This window comes from Protopterus annectens, chromosome 4.part0 (assembly GCF_019279795.1).
Source record: "Protopterus annectens isolate FY-2018-M chromosome 4.part0, PAN1.0, whole genome shotgun sequence".
NCBI lineage: Eukaryota > Metazoa > Chordata > Ceratodontiformes > Protopteridae > Protopterus > Protopterus annectens.
In genome coordinates this window covers 489,755,481-489,768,665 of record NC_056733.1, presented here as the reverse complement: position 1 = coordinate 489,768,665, position 13,185 = coordinate 489,755,481, and positions in this window count along the sequence as shown.

Here is a 13,185-nt window from a genome sequence, read left to right as displayed (position 1 = left end):
TGGAAAAAATGGCAGTGTACCTGGGACTCTGGTGCAATAGTACACCACTAGAAAGCCAAACCCATGCTAATGGATGTATGTGTGGTCTGTGATTGCAGGTGAATGTGCCCTTGTATCAGTAACATTTAGAAATACACCTGCTAAGGCATTAATGACAAAATACTTGTTCAACAGGGACTCTGGTGCAGAAATACATCCATATAAAGCCATGCTCATAGTGATGGATGTAAAAAAGCATATCTCATCCTCTATGTGTGCACTTATACCTTGCAAATACATCTGCTATAGCAGCAACTCAGTAACTCAGTCTGTTAAATGCCTTGAAACAGTACGTTTTCCCACACACAGTCCTGGGTGAAATCCAGTGGTGTGTAGCAGTTAAATTACATTATTGTAAAGCCAGCAATTAATGACTGAGTCATGCACTCTTTATCCACACAATGCATTTCAAATGAAATGTCTGCTTTTCACTGATGGAAGTCATAGGCCTGAAGATAGGAACACACTTCACATATTCCTGTGGCAAAATTATAAGTGCATAAAGTGTCATGTCATGCATTAATATGCATTCACAGAGGATTTCAACTCAGGTAATGCAAATGAGGCCCACTAATATCACAGTGCAGTACACAATCCTTTCAAACTCACAGTGCAGACTAGCACAGCTGCGCGACTAACATCCACTTTTGAAGTCCCTGATTGTAATAAGGACTGCCCTTATACACATTTCAAATTACTAGCAGACTGTAACACATGGCCTGAAAGTTGCCCAAATGGTGGACATTTTCTTATATTTATCCCCATGTTGCTCAAGGACACAACACGCATGTTGACTAGTACTCTGATGCCATTATCTAACATACTTACCTTAAACACATGCATTAATTGGAGTGGAAAGGGTACCCTAACTCTGGCTGTTCATCTACAACAAGGATGAAACAGATCCCACAGTTACTTTTACAGCTCATTATCCTCTAAAGTGTTCACACTCTCTGCCTATGCCTATTACCTGCAGCAGCAACTGCAGCCTGTAGCACACACATTTTTTTGTAAAAGTTGCTGCTACAGACCTACCCTCTGTGATGATGTATTCTCCTCACCCCAGTAATGTCTAGCACAACATATCAGAAAGAGCCTCTAATCTACATGAAGGCTTTATATATTGTACAGTGGTTGCATGTCATTGGCTGATGATAGTACAAATCAGCTGTGTTGGCTGCAATTAGCATTTCAGAACCACAGAGTGGTTAAGAGGCAATCACCTGCTAATGAGAAGCATGTTAAAAAGGCAAACAGCTGACTAAGGGGAATAATTCTAAGTGAGAATTTACTCACACAGAACACACGTTTGCAAAACTTAAAAAACACCACATATCAACACAGACGTATTGCACTCCATCAGGTATGTAACCCTTTTGCTTACAACAGGATGCAGATGTGTAAACATATTTATGGGGAATAGGGATTGGGATTACAGCATTAAGCCTTTCTAAGACCTGTGATAATGACGTCACTGATCTCCAGATTTGTTACACATACAGAGAATGTGCAATACATCAAGGGTAGAATGCTTATTCTCAGTGTGCCACCCTGGACTCATTGGACTGTCCCTTTATAGTGGTTGTAATAGCACACTGCTATTTGTTTGGCATAGTTGTGTTGACATATTATCAGGGGTGTTTCTCCTTGGAGACTCACTACAATAGACTCCAGTGTTGGCTGTATGATCATACAGCAGTATCTGTCATGGCACACACTGGAATACCTGACTGTCACTAGTATTTTAGTTGTATCCACGTGCTTAGTATGTTTGCCCACTGTGGAATATGACATGTGTGATAAAGCAGTGGATACTGCCAGCCATTCTGTCCTTGCTGTATCTCTACATAGTGTACTTCCACATATGTGATCCTGACCTGTGTTTCCATGTTGTTGTCATTCAGGAAACATGTATCCAAGACTCCATGCAACTTTCACGGTTGCAAACAATGAGATAATACTGGAAGGCCTCTGTCAAATCCATGAACTCCTACTGTCCAGTGGGAGGCAAAAAAAGGAACAGCAGGAGGCATTTTGGACTGACCTTGTCCATGATTTGAATGCCAAAGGTCATCAGAGCAGGACATATGAGCAGTTTCAACACCATGCAACGGACATGATAATTGCTGCATGTAGAAGAGCAGTAGATGTAGACAAGCATCATGGCATCACCAGTGGAGGGCCTGTAGTTGAACAACCACTCTCAGCCACTGAGAAATTCCTGGCAAATTTAGGCACACATGACATCTTCCAGGCATCCATCATACCGTACATCATGCATGTGGATGCCAAAGTTTCCACAGCAAAACACATGCAGGTAAGCTTGGTCTGATCAGCATTGCAATACTGTAGCATTCAGTGTGTCAGGATGTACATAATCTTATGTGGGTGTCAGGTCTTTCTTCTTTGCTGGGGGGGTTTAACTACAGTTTGACTGTCATAGTCAGATCTTGACCAATATAACAATTAAGACTGTAGATACTGTAAACGTGAGTTATATGGATGTATTACTTTATTGTGGTGCAACATGCAGTGGTACTGACATTACCTCTCACTCAACTTTTCACAGGTCCATCAGGTATCTGCAAGCCCGTGGTCCTGCTCCTGGTAAGCATGACACTGTTTTGTTATAGATGTAGGTTTACAGCATTGTGATCCCTAAAGTGTCATCCCAGACCTGCTGCCTGGATTGCTGTACTGTCGGCATGATTGCCAAAACCACACATATTTTCTGACTGTACACAAGTTAGAGTCATACCTATGCCTTGTAGGTGTGACCACAGTGATAGATGTGACAATATTGTCAGGACATTACAGATTGTGATATGTTTCAACTGTGCAGAATCTTCACAAATGTCAGCAGTGCTCCACACCATTGCTGATGAGATTGCTGTGTAAACAGCTTCTATTTACAAGTAACTACAGCTGTTAGTGTGAAGAATAATGTTCTCTTGTCCCACTGTATGAGGTTGGGTTTTCAACAGGTCTGTAATAATGATGACAGTGTATAGAGCTTTACATATATTGCAACATAGTACTGCATCTGTCCCCTACACAACCTGATGTCAGTGTCTCCTCAGACTTTGATGATGATGGTGGCCATAGTGAAGCACAGGTGGGGGTTTTGGGGGCTGAATCTGAGCCAGAGGTTGACATCCCTCTTCTGCCTTCATTGCCTCCACACACAGTCAGTATGCCCACACATACCCAGTCCCCAATGGCCACAGATATTGGACAGTCAGAGGGTGGGGACATTGAACAGGAAAGTGTGGCAACTATGGCTCTGGTGAATATACTCACTGGCCATAGCCAGAGACCTGGTGGGGTTCCACACAGGAGGATTGAGAGGGGTGCTTGTTTGAAGCCTGCTGTCTCTTCACCTTCTGTTGCAGGTATCACATCACGGGTCACTCGGTGCATGTTTTGGGCCATCATGGAGGCACAGACATGTTCTAAATGGAACTCCAGACATATGGTTAGGGTATGGATGCAGCACAATCTGACATCTGTGACTGCCTCCACTGTATTGGTGACACCTTGGATTAGTTCACTGATGCAATGGACAGAAGGTGGGCTGAGACAGTTTCTGTCTTGGAAAGCGCAGTGCCTGTGCTGGAACATGTGGTTGTAGTTGACCGTCAGACTAATGGACATAGGTCAGTGATCCCATCTGCTGAGAATCCACATGTCCATGCACAATCATGCTCCATTAGTGGCAGTACATCCAGTGCTACAGAGGGGAGTGTGCTGTCCACTCCAAGACATGGCAGGCCATGGGCTCATGGTCCTGGGTATTCCAATGGAGGACATGGTCCCAGCAGACTGCAGTCACCATCAGGCACTAGCACCCTTCTGACTTTGAGCAGGGATATGCCAGTGCAACTCCTGGCAGAGCCAGTTCCCATATTTGGAGCCAGAGATGGTGAATTGTCAGCTCTACCATGCACGGTTCAAAGCTGTGCAACATACACACATGTAGCACTAGCACTGAGCTTGACTGTGTACACACACACACACACTCATGCATCACTGTCAAATGCAGGTCATCTACAGACACAAATTGCACCTTTCCATGGTCCATCTTACTTCCTTCCCTTCTGACTCACACACATACTGTAAACCTTTTGGGTAACCCTAGACCTCCTGCACCCCCACACAACACCTTGTGCAAGTGGCGATACCTATGCCACATCCATGTCATCCTCACCACTGATTCCGGGAAATTAAATTATATGTCTGATGCACATGATGACTATATAAATTAACATGTACTTGCATAATGCATTGTTGTTTTGCCATGCCACTTGTAGTGGTTACTGACAGATACTGTAAGCTGACATTTGTCATGAGTACACCACATAATTTTGTGTACCTTTTGTTGTATGCTGTTGTAATGGCTGTATAGTTACACAATGAAAGGAGTGTCACAGACCTGTTTATGTTTTTGTTTCAGGAGTATGTTAGGAAAACCTATTGATACACAGCAGCAATAATGCCATAGACATCACAGCACAGGATGGAATGTCAGCACGGAAGAAATATGCGTTCAGCAGGGTACGGCACTATAGGTGTATGGCTCCATAGGTTCACATGTGTATAACAGGCTAACAAGAACAATGGCGTCACTGGGTGTACTCATTCATCCCTAATTTCTGAAAAGGTCTGATACCCTTGATAATTGTCACCAGGGTTTTGGGAACTAAGACATCTGCAAGCTGTGGTGATGGAGATGACCCATCTATATATTTTTTTTACTCAACAGATTTTTATTTTTTTTTTATGTTTATGAGTAAATTGTGATACAGTCACTATTAATTACAGATCAAGTTAACAGAAGTAGTTAATAACCATAACAATATGTACAATATTTACAAATGGTCCAATGAAAGGAAACAGAGAGAGAAAAAAAAAACACATATGACATTTATAATTATATATTCCTTTAAGTTCACATTATTCCATGTCCCCTTTAAATTCATGAAGAGAAAGTTGTGTCTTTTTGTAGTGTGTCTATGAGTATCAAGACTCTATTCCTAGGGTTGTTAATCCAACGTCTGGGAAAAATTCTTTCTTCTTTAACTTTTATTTCTTTTAGTACAGATTTCCTTAAAAGAGAAATGAAGTCTTCATAACTTGGAAAGATTGTGGATTTCCATCTTCTTGTTATACATTTTCTGGCCACAGCCAGAATAGCCCATAAAAGAAGTTGATCTCTTTTATTAACAGTTATTAAGGCATCAACATTCAAAAAAATTAATGATTTTGTTAAAACAAATGTATCGTTATAACTGGCTTGAAGAAATTTATTAATGTCATCCCAGAACTTTTTAATACAAGACTCATCTATATATTTCATGCGTCCATAACAGACATTTGTCTGACACCAGCTATGAGTGTCTTGTTCTGCATCCTCTTGTGTAACTTGAACATGATATGTGTCACAGCAGATGTGTGCTTCACATGTATGGGGGGGCTGTTTTCCATAGGGTGTACTGTCTGCATTACATACCTGTCTCTCCAGCATGTACTATTTATATCACAGTGACACTGTAGTTGTGTAGAACATGTAAGACATGTGTTAGTCCTGTCATGTATATGTGGGAGGTACACAGTGGGATCTGACACCTTCCTTTATGGCACCCATACACATACCCTCCAAAGCATTAAGAGACAGACTACACATGTACGGACTTGACACAGACTCCATAGGACATGTTATCTACACTGTGTATTGGTATACCATGGAACCTGTGTGGCTGCTACAGTTGTAAGTTATGCCTGTGTAGTGACATAGCAAGGGTGCCATTGCACACAATGATAGGTGTGATGAGTGCCACAATCAGTATAGCAATGACAGTCTGGGATTTACATCCCTTACCATTCTGTGTAGATTGTACAAAAGTGAATGCATCCCCCCATCTTACCAACTGGTGAAAGTCAAAGGCTACATTACTCTCTGTGTCCATAACTCCATGAGTAATGACTCAACTTTGTGTGAGGTACAGACACTACAATATTTTCCAGGGGTGGATGAATTCCCAAAGGGCAGTATTGTGCAGTCATTGCCATTTAGTGTTTGTCAATGTCTTAGGCCACCCTGGATAACTGTTGCTTCTGTGTGGTATTCAATGACAGCTCCTAGTATGCAGTCACTTGCTAATGTACTCAGTCAGAGGTCAATGATAGTGGCTGTGACTGCAGATAGGGAATGACTAGAAGGGGTACGCCATTAATGATGACTGGTGAAATCCAGTGGTGGCTGGTGTCATTGCAGCGTTATCTTTATCTTATCATTATCTTTCCAGATTATAACTGTCAGACACTTGCCTATCCACCAGCTGACATAACACTCTGCAGATAACCTACACAGTTTCTAGCTAGCCTAATATTGTCAAACAGCTTGTCATGCCATGGCAGGTGGTAGTCGTATGCTCATATCCATGCTAACTGCTTTCATGGCACTTCATGTGACATGACTCAGAGATCTGGGGACACTGCTTAGCACTACATGCTAGTTGTCCTTTGTGCAAGTAAGTATTGAAGTTACTTCCAGCATGTTCCAAGAAGAGAGTCATCCAAGGTGTCTGTATAGAGCACAGACAAACATGTTAGGGAAGTGTAGTATGTGTACCCTATGAAGGTAAGGTGTGGGTTTTACACAGGTATCCTGCAGATGGGCAATACCTACGTGTGTATAATGGAAGGGCACAATTACATTGCGAGGACTGTGTTAAGCATGGGATTCCACAGAATTGCCAGTGCCTGGCAACTACTACCATTGATTTCACTGACACTGCTCTCACATAGAATACCATGCTCCAATACATTTTCTGACATCACACGCAAAACGTTACTATGAAGTCCAAGATGACAAGCAGGACACAGTCTGTTTGTTCATCCACATAGCTGTCCCACATCATGAAAAGCTCTGCAGGATACACATCATGCCCTTCTCCATGTAGATGCCTTGGTTAGCATCCTCGGCACTCAGTTGTCGTTTGCATGTCTTATGGCTTCTGTTTAAGGGTTGATAGCATGCAACTAGGGAACTGACAACAGGGGGGATAAGGAGCATTGCTGTAGTGCCACAGTATGAAGTACAATGTCCAGTTATAAATGTCAAGTCTTGCTGAAACAATCAACACACTGGAGGTGAGCCATCATTGGTGACAATCTCTTAGCTAGTCTTGCATCCTGCCCTGCAACAGATTACTGGTGGATATCTGCATGTCAGGGCTGTGAGGCCTACTACAGCAGACTGGCCACCTTTGGCCAATGTGTGTCCACCTTCCACATGCTCTAAGTATGTCATACTGTACAGTTATGTACCCAAAGCACATGTTTGTGTTCCCACATCATGTCATACAACAACCAGTGTGCTGTCTGGTTGCTTGACAGCCATCTTACGCTTGCAAGGCCAATGTAATGTCAACAAAGTTGAACAAGTCCTCTATGCATGCATGGGGATTACCATCTTCACTGCAAGGTGTGCCTAAACTACTGTATATCAGGGTTTCAACCCCAAGGGTGTGGCCGCATGACCCTAACTTTGCACCACCTGCTGCTGAGATGTTGGGAGTGTCCACATCCCTCTACTCCTATGACACACAAATACAATGTCTGACAGATGTGACTGCATTTCAAACCTTGTTGCCATGGTGTCTCCAACAGCAGTCATTACATATGACAATGAGCATTATGGCAACATGCACAGCTCACATCCTGCACCACCTATACCCTCAACACACACACGCCTGAATGTGTGCACCCCCTTACCAGACACATTGCCAGACAACAGACACCTCAGAAAATCCTGCCTCTGGAGTGCACAGTACACATAATATTGTATGCACCACTCTCTCACTGGTCAAACACCTGAGGCAAAACACATCACACCTCTTAGTCATAGGTGATTACATCATGGGACACATTGATGTCTGTGTGAAGTGGCTACATATGGGAAATATCATAGATATTTGTCTGTGGGCTGATACAATAGGCCTTACCATACATTGTTGCAAATCACAGAATATCAGTTAAATGTAATGTTGACATCGTAGTTCCTGCAGGTGTGTACGACTGGGGACATACATCACCGGCCTGTATGCAAAGACATGACTGAGTGACTGAGCTTAGCCAGTCTGTGTCTCTCGTAGGTATGTGCATACGTTTCAACTGCAATTGACCCTCACCTAGAATGATGGCTCCATACACACAAAAATTGATGGAAGTCAATAATTGCCTTATCGTGTGGTGTCAATGTAAGGGGACCTACTACATCTTTGCCTGGGATACTTTGATCAACAGTCATCAATTCTTCACCAGTGATGGTCTTCATCTCTCACCCCTCAAATATTGCATACCGGCCAAGGCTGCTAACACCTCCACAATGCATATTAGATGGACTGCTGAAGGTAATGTTAGCAATAAGAACACCATCTTTATATAGCATCATGCTGCATATGGCAACACGGAACCCAACTCAGTGGAAAGTGTCCCCACCCTGGATTAGGCAGACATGTGCGCAGTCAAGAACATATGGTTCAAGGGTGTGGACAGCACCACAGCCATACCAAACGTCCATCCACATCTTCAGACCTCACCATGACAGTGTTCTAGGTAATGCAGGTGGTGTATAATATTCATTAAGGATAGAAACACATCCAGATTTTGTGAAACACTGTGATTTCCCATAGACACCGCAGATGCCATTCAGTACTGGACAGTCACATAATCAAGCAATATCCAGCTACAGGTGTAGCTGCATGAATCCAGACACCCATTGTGCATGTATGTATGTACGTGTGTCTATCAAGATATATCATCACACCATGGTTTGGGTTGGCATTAAGGGACCACCAACTGTGTTGCTTTTTTGTGCTGCAGCTCACTTACCCAAAGGTTAGTCTAGGTCCTTAACTACAATGGCCTGGAATAGTGCTGTGACATCCCCACATGGGGAACCAAAATATTGTATCATATGTTTACCAATATGGGTGACCACTGCAGCCACCCAATGTGAGGTCCTCCCTGGTGGGAATCTGGCCACAGATCAGTCTCTTTAAAGCTACGAGCACTAACCCTTCTGGCAGACAATACAGACATATATTTCAACAATTTATTTATTTATTTACATTTGTTGACCAGGAGTGTCCAATGGACGTAGGTCCATTTTCAGCGGAGGCCCGGGGAGAAAAGCTCCACAGTTAAAATAAACAGACAGTAGTTACATTGGATTACATAGCAATTAACAATTTACATAGCAATTAACAATTTAACAAAGCAATTAATTACAAACATATTTACACACAAAGAACATAGTACATCTGTAGACAACTAGAATCTTTATCTGCGAAGTACATAACAGACACAAATGTTACAATAAGAAGTTCCTGCTGTATAATAAGTACTAGGCTTATGAGCATCTGAGCTTGCTAGAATCAAGGTAGTTAGTGGGGTGGAAAGGAAGGTAGTGGTTGGATGGGGTGGGTGATACTAGAGTGGGAGTTGCAAGGGCATAGCCAGCATGTTTTTAGGTGCACTTTTAGTAAAGTTTTGAAGTGGGTGCATGATGGTACGGAGGTAATTGTGGGTGGAAGGGAGTTCCATAATTTGGCTATGGCGCAAGAGAATAGTGCTTCACCAGCAGAGTTATTGGCTTTAGTGATCTGCAAGTGATTTTTGTTGCTGGATCTTAGTGGTCTGGTGGTGTTATAGGGTTGGAGTAGATTCTGGAGGGATGGGACATTTAGTGGATGGTTTACTAGTTTATGGGAGAGTGATAGTTGATACCATTGAAGGAGGTGAGGGAGTTCAAGCCAGCCCAGTTCAGCAAGTGAGAGACAGTGGTGACTACTGTATGATGCCCCTGTGGCGAATTTGGCGATTTTTTTGTAGCAGGTCTCTAGCTTGTTTAGATCACATTGCCTTAGGTTGGTATATATTGGAAATCATAAAGTAGGGTGGAGATAAGGTGGGAATTTGTTATTGAAATCCTTGCTGCTTTGGTGAAAAGTTGCTTATTTCTGTATAACGCTCCTAGTTTTTTGTGGACTTTTTTTATGGTCATGGATATGTGAATGTCAAATTTTAGTTTATTGTCTATTTCCACTCCTAGCAATTTGGTGTGTTCAACTGGGTATATAGTGGTGTTATTTTTTGCTGTGATGTTAAAGTGAGAGTTGTTTTCAGTATGTTTGGTGGGTTGGAAGATGAGTAGTTTAGTTTTGTTTGGGTTGAGTATAAATTGGGCATCGGATAACCAAGTTTCAACAGAGGAAAAGGCTTCCTGTGTGACTTTTTGTAGTTTGGGTAGGGACTGGGCTGAGCAGATGATGCTTGAGTCATCTGTGTATTGTATGAGTGTGCCATGTTTGGTGGCAGAGGCTGGATTATTGGTGAAAACAGAGAAGAGTAGGGGTCCAAGGATGGATCCTTGGGGAACCCCTATGGAGACAGGTAGTTGGGGAGATATTTCATTCTGCCATACAATGGATTGTTGGCGGTCAGACAGGTAACTCTTAAACCAGTTGGTGACTGACTGAGAGAAGAATAGGTTATTGAGGACAGAGATGAGTTGTTTATGTGGGAACATGTCAAATGCTTTAGATAGGTCTAGGAAAGTAGCAGAGGAGAGATAGCCATTGTTTTTATGCTGAAGAATAGTGTTAGTAAAGGAGAGTAAGGCAGTGGTGGTGCTATGGTTTGCTCGGAAACCATGCTGAGCATTGGAAAGGAGGTTGTTAGTAAGGAGGTAGTCTGAGACCTGAGAATGTATGCATCTCTGTAGTATTTTGGAGAGTGGAGAGAGAATAGCTATGGGCGGGTAACTGATTAGTTCTGTGGAGGGGCTGCCCTTGTGGAGGGGAATTATATGTGATACATTCCACAGTGTGGGAACGTAACTTTCTGACAGAGATCGGTTAATCAAGATGGATACTGGGTAGGCCAGAGCATCAGCTGCAATTTGTAGGTATTCACTTGGGAGGTTGTATGCTGCTACTTTGGTGGGCTTAAGTTTAGTTAAGAGTTTTTTTATGTCGGAGGTAGGTACAGGAGAAAAAGAGAAGGCAGTGGGCAGTAGCTGAAGGTGTGGGTTGGAGGGAAGGGGGTTGTGTTGTTTAGCTAGTGATAGTATAGTTTGTGTGAAGTGTGTGTTGAATGAGGTAGCAATACGTTTGGAGGAGTGAGGGATGTTATGAGGGGGTACTGACTTTCTGACTTTACCTGGGTAGAGGACAGAGTTTATGGAGAACCAGAATTACTTGGGGCTGTGTTGGGAAGAGTCTAGGGCAGACTGGTAGTACTGGAATTTATCCTGTTTTATTATCTTTTTAATTCTATTGCTTAGATCTAGGAATTTCTGTCTAGTTGAGGAAGTTTTGGTTTTGCACCAGTGCTCTCAGGCTTTATCCCTGTTTTTCATTTCTGACTAAGTGGTTTTCTGTAGCAATGGGGAGTGTTGTGCTTTTGTTCTGGAAAGTCTTATGGGGGCATGGTAATTAAGGATGCTCAGGAAGGTAGTATTAAAAAATTCAACTGCGTCATCAAGACTGAGGTACTTTAGGTGATGCCCGTTACATTCTTTGAGGGATGAGTTAAAGTTTAGTTTTTTACGTATTTGATGGTAGATGACAGGTTTAGCTTGGTATAGGTATTTTTTGAGTAGGAATTTTGGGGAGTGATCACTGAGGCTATCTGATAAGCAGCCTGTTATATATGACTGAGGGCTCTTACTGACTAGTATCCAATCCAGGGTAGTGTGCTTGCTGGAGTTTTTATTTATCCTGGTTGGCGACTGGACTAGTTGGGTGAAGGTTTATATGATGGGTTGGATTGTTGCCAGAACAGGATTGCCAGTCAATATTGAAATCACCTAAAATTATAGTTTCTTGGTGGAGATGGTGGGTAGACCAGCTGAGGAGGTTTTCTAGTGGAGGGATGTTTTGGCCAGGTGGGGAGTAGCATCCAATTATGTTTACCATAGAAAGCCATTTATTATCTCCTGTGGGATGGTTTACATACCTTAATTGCACCTTTCCCCTCAGGCAGGCTAGTATGCATAGCTCTACACCCATGTATTATGCCAGCAGCATCACAACTGCATGAACTCAGCTATATGTGACAGGAGGGACACAGGCTACTCATGGCACAGCAAACCTGACTTGTGGACAACTGTCATTAGCAGGCTGTACAATAAAAGGTGGATATTGTTGTGTGACAGTTGGGGTAAGGGTGTCCCCCCAACATGGTGGCACAACCTCCTCAGCTAAAAGAAGCACATAGAGTTGTTGTGACATTTTGTAGACACAGTAAGTGACAAAATTAAACACCCACACAATGCAGAACCACAACACACAGTGTAGTTACATGTGTAACCTCAAAGGAAAGGCCCAGGTTGTCAGTGAACTCATGCATAATGCTGCCACATATAATGGGTCTGTATTCATAGCTAATCTGTAGTTGCACACTTTCTGTGTCAACTTCACTCCCCTGTCCCATCCACATGTGACACATGACATTCCTACAACCTGTCCCATATTTACAGAGCAGGTCATAACTGGCCTCGCAATGGAGGACACACAACATCTATTGGACATGCTAACATCCCAGGATGCATCCTACATGAGCTCTGAGAAGGATTATAAACACCATTTGGAAAACCTTGCAATCATACTGAAACCACTGTCTGCATCCCAGCTGAGTGGACAATCACAATTATTATACCCTTGCACAGAGGTGGTGCATCCACCAACATAACTATAGATGTCTTTGTCTAATTATCCATATCTGTATGCCTCTAGGGGCAATCAACATGGCGCTGATTGGCACACATATATGTGATCTACACACAGTTGACTCTACATAGTTTGGTTATGGGACAGGGGGATCATGACTGTTACTCATGGTGGACATTTCTTAGGCAGTCACCAAGGAATAGGGTGAGGGGACATCAGAGCATACTACTCCCTGGACTGAGCCAAGCCATCTGAATATACCCCCCACTCAGGCATCATTTACAAAGCACCCACTTAGGCATCCATGGTACTGTCATTGTAGGGGTCACTAAGTGGTTCATTGATGGCACACATACTCAGCATAGGGACATCCAGCTTCAATAGCTGATCTCTAACAGCAGTGTTCAAC